The 4,570-nt window shown below is 38.6% G+C and overlaps 1 long non-coding RNA gene across 1 annotated transcript; it reads right to left on the reverse strand.

Annotated features, from left to right (window-relative positions):
• Nucleotides 1–236: 236 nt before the first annotated feature.
• On the reverse strand, nt 237–3,646 carry LOC113024592 (uncharacterized). The gene is made up of 3 exons (XR_003272688.1): nt 3,401–3,646; nt 437–532; nt 237–261 (listed from the first exon to the last, which is right to left on the reverse strand). It is a non-coding gene; the product is annotated as an uncharacterized LOC113024592 (long non-coding RNA).
• Between the last annotated feature and the right edge of the window lie 924 nt (nt 3,647–4,570).

Raw genomic sequence — 4,570 nt, forward strand, 5'->3', positions numbered from 1 at the left:
ACTTAGAAGTGGAAAGATTGTCTCAGTCTCAGTCTAATTGTTTCCATTTATCCATTTTCTCAAAATTTAGAGGTTTCCTCATAAGACACATGTATTTGAATTAATAATAAGTGTGTTTGGAGGTATCATAAACTCACCATGTTCACGGATCCGATTCATGAGAAAGTCTGATGATGAGCTGTCATCGATGAGTTTGACTTTAAAGAGCTCCTCACTCTCAGGATAATGGTTTATAAGTTCAGCATTGACTGCCTTCAGAGCCTGAGAGCACAACAAGAAAGAGCAATTAAAATGAAGTGAATGTTAAATAACTGTGTGAGTGCAGTATTTGTGTGCAGGTTTCTGTGGTGCTTTGTCTTATGTGGTATATTCTCATCTTTCACATAACCACTACATGCAATTTTGTGTATGTGTTTTTCCCCTCATAATATATGACCTCAACAAATTTGAAGGCAGGGCCATAGCCCTGCTGTTCTTGCTTGAAGAGGAGTCCTGAAGACATGGCAATGGTGACGGGGATCTCTGGTTCAGACTGAAGGAGAAAAAAATGTTTCCCACAATTCAATAAAGACATTCTTTTGCATAGTTTAAAAATAAATTGTCAACAATTTTCTTATTTGACCTCTGCACTCATACAGTATGTTATGACACTATTTGCACTTCTTGCTTGCTGATTTAATGCTTTATCTGTACTTTTGTAGGAACTTGTTATGAATCAGTTTTTAACCTTAAATCTTTCTCTGTGTAGAAGATCTTCATGAAAATGACTGGATTTTATTCACTGAGTTGCCACAGCTGCCATTCACTTTTGTCTTCTGCTCTTGGGTCTGGTGTGATAACTCTTTATACTCTCCCACTTTCTTTCTGTTTCCCACAATTTTTCCTAACAATCAATCTGAGAATCAATCTGAGTTAGTTAGTGAAAATCGTCCTACAGAATTGTTTTTTAGTGACAAGGAAGGATATGATTTCTGTTCAACACATAAATATATTGTGGTGATGAGTAATTAAACATCACACTGCATACTTTCATGCTCGTGCTTCCAGCATCTTGTTGTTAACACTCGTTTGCCGTTCACAAACACACATTACCAACAACAACAACACTGCAGGACCTAGTTCAGCTTTTAAGTCGGTGAGGTGTGATTGTGATGGCGCTCAGGTGTGTGCCGCCCCTGTAGTGGCACCACAGACCACGTCCTGCCACAGAGTATAAGGATGTTTAAAAGATGCTGCAGAAAGCTGCATCTGGTCAGACGGAAAAACACACAAACTCGGATGAGTGTGTGGCGGAGGTGTGGTTCCTGGCTCAGCTGCAGGGTAGGTGTGCTGCAGTGTATAAAAGGCCCCAAAGTTCATAGGTGAATTCTATTTGAGCTCTGATACCAGTGTTTGTAAGTTTGTATAAGTTTCTATACTGTTCATGTAGCATTCAACCTTCTGTTAGTTACAGTTACTAACAAGAAAATGTGGTGCGGTCGCGTTAAAATTTTCCAACAAACAGACGGCTGAAGCTGTGTTCAGCTTACCGCACCTTATATCAGATTAAATAAGTAATCTGGGCGCTACAGCTTTACGCAGCTGTGCGCGCTCCTGCGGACGGCAATCACGATCACTGTCTAGCACAACACCTGGAGCTAAGGGGGCAAAACAATCGCATGAGTGCTGCTGTTTGACTGAGGAAGAATAAAGTAGTCGTGGTAAGCCAATCACACGACCACTTTAAGATGACAAAGCAACAAGGTGATATATACCAGTTTTTAAATTGTGTTGATAGGCCACGTAAAACCAGAGTCATGATAAACAATATATATGTGTGTTTTTTCCTCAATAGTTTCGTCATGTTTACTGTCTGAGCACAGCGCTAGCAAGCACTCTCTGCTTATGAGCAAAAAATAAAAAACACAAAACAAAAAACAGCCCGTTCGTGTTAGTGGAAAAATGAACCATGTCAACTAATCAAAAAAAATGGGCAACTTGACATTTGGTTGTTTAGGAAGAGGGGGAAGTTTTAGGAGTGACGGCGAGAGAGGGTGAGAGAGAAAGACAGCAGAAAAAGAGAGAGAGCAAATTTTGAGATGTGAGAGATTTGCGATGTTTAGCATGTTTGGAGTGTGTAGTTAATCTTCTGTAGTTAGCGTGTAGTGTTGGGGATGGTTTTGTGTTGTGTGTCAGAACAATGAGGCGACTGCTGTCTCCAGGTAGGAGCCTGACACCTCCTGCTGTCAGGCTTGTAATGTTCTCCTTTATAGTGGACAGAAATTATTATTTTGGAGTGGCACAAATAATTTGTGTGGCATCTTATTGAAACTGCAAATAACTTTGTTGTTTGCAAAACTTGTGCATTTGATTTTAAAATTGACAATTTATATTTGCATTTAAAGTTATGAAATATGATTCAATAAACATATTTGTGGTTGTTACAGTAAAAAATATAACTTTTTCTACTCGGATTTTATGTTTTTTGTCTTATTTTAGATCAATTGTGTTAATACAGTATGTCAAAATGAAAACATAACTGTAAATTCAGACACGTGAGGTTGTGCTGAAAAGGATGATACCAAACAAGGCAAAGTAATTAGTTTTTAAAAGTGAAATGTAGAGGAAACATCAAATGTATTAAAAAATGACCAATTATACCCTGGACACCAGAGAGTTAAACAATTTTTTTAAGTAACGCAATAGTTACTTTTCAAGTAATTAATTACTTTTAGAATCTTGTAACTCAGTTACGAACTCACTTACTTTTTTGAAGAAGTAACTATAAATAATTACTTTTTCAAAGTAACTTGCCCAACACTGGGCACTATACAGTTGGTATGAAGGTGGAATTCAGAGAATGAATCTCAGCATCATCAGCAAAAATTCATATGAATCTGTGCTACACTTGATGTAACATAACTGTGACCTTTTAATCCATCACAGTGTAGCAAAATAACCTGTTTATCCTGCAGAGGATTTGCATGCAACGTTTAAATAACTCAGTTAGTGTACCACAGCGTGTTTCACATTATTACTGCAGCAGCTGGCTGCTGCTAAACTAATTTCCCCTTGTGGGACAATAAAGAAATTGAATTGAATTGAATTGGTGTCGGTTACAGGAAGACAATTCACTGACTCTCTTCATAACTGTATATCTTTTTTATTATTCTTGATTACTTAACACAATTTTATACCTTATTTCAAAAGATGACGAAGTTATAGAAATATTCATTAAAACTGCTATAACAGACATATTTTCTTGTTAATAGTGCACAGCTTTCTGACATAGTGAAAAGAAAATCACAAAGGATGGCACACCATCATCCACCAGCAGAGCATATATCTTTCACTAAGTTGTTAAAACTACTACATAATTGCCACACACCAGCATATATTAATACATTAAAAACTGACTTACTGTAGAAGTTCTGCACTCACTCATCGTGCTTCTTAAAGATAGAAATAAACTTGAATTTCCTCTGTTTGCTGACTGCAGAACTGCTGTTCTTCCTTTTTATTCTAACTAGAAAAGCTACGTCATGATGCAGAACCTGTGGAGCCTTTGGACCCTGTTGCCATGCCATTTGTATTGATTAGTGATGTTCGATTCGTAAACGAATCGTTCAATACTCGAGAATCACTTTACTGACTCGTGAATCATGATTCACAAGCGCAACTGACTCACTGACTCATCCCTGTTGCTGTTAGCAAACTAATTCCATTAGTAGAAATATATCTATCTTATAATTAAAATTGTGGGGGGAAAAAACAACAGCCAGTTTCTTAACAAAAACATTTCTGCTCTGAACTAGAAGAAAAAACCCTGAGTAGAAGCTCACATCAAGACAATAGCTCCTCAGTTCACAGTAGCATCGCTTAGCTAGCATGCTAACAGCACATTTGAGTTACTCACCCCCTCCCCTGCTGTGCTGAATCATAGCATAAGGCGAATCACTCACTCACTCACCCCCTCCCTCCTGGCTCACAGCTCATACGAGTTGAACGAATCACTGACTTACTCATCCCCTCCCTTGCTAGGCTGAATCATAGGGTAAGGCGAATCACTCACTCACTCATCCCCTCCTTTGCTGTGCTGAATCACTCACCCCCTCCCTCCTGGCTCACAGCTCAAACAAGTTGAACGAATCACTGGCTGTATCCCAATTCAGGGTTTGCAGCCTTAAAGTACGCAGCCTCAACGGTCCTCAAGGGCCGCGTACTCAAAGACCGCTAAGGCCAGAAGTGCGAGGCTTGTGAAATGGGACGGTCTAGCCTCCGTCGCGCTGCCCAGGTTGTCTAGCAACCATGATAGCTGGAAACGTGTGGTTGACAGAAATGAAGGAGAACATATTTTGTTTGTTAGTTTGTTTCTACATGAGCTCTGTGTGATTTAATAAGTATCTGAGGCTGAGACCACAGGACTGTAAAACATGATTGTTGGGCTTCATTTCTGTACTGAACAGTCATTTAAGATTAGCTAGTAAATAACAATTAGTTAATGTTGTTCATGAGACTAAAGTCAGTGTAAATATAATATGGCCAATATCATAGTTATTATATTAATCATTATACGTTATTACAGCAGTGA

This window comes from Astatotilapia calliptera, chromosome 6 (genome assembly GCF_900246225.1).
Source record: "Astatotilapia calliptera chromosome 6, fAstCal1.2, whole genome shotgun sequence".
Taxonomy (NCBI): domain Eukaryota; kingdom Metazoa; phylum Chordata; class Actinopteri; order Cichliformes; family Cichlidae; genus Astatotilapia; species Astatotilapia calliptera.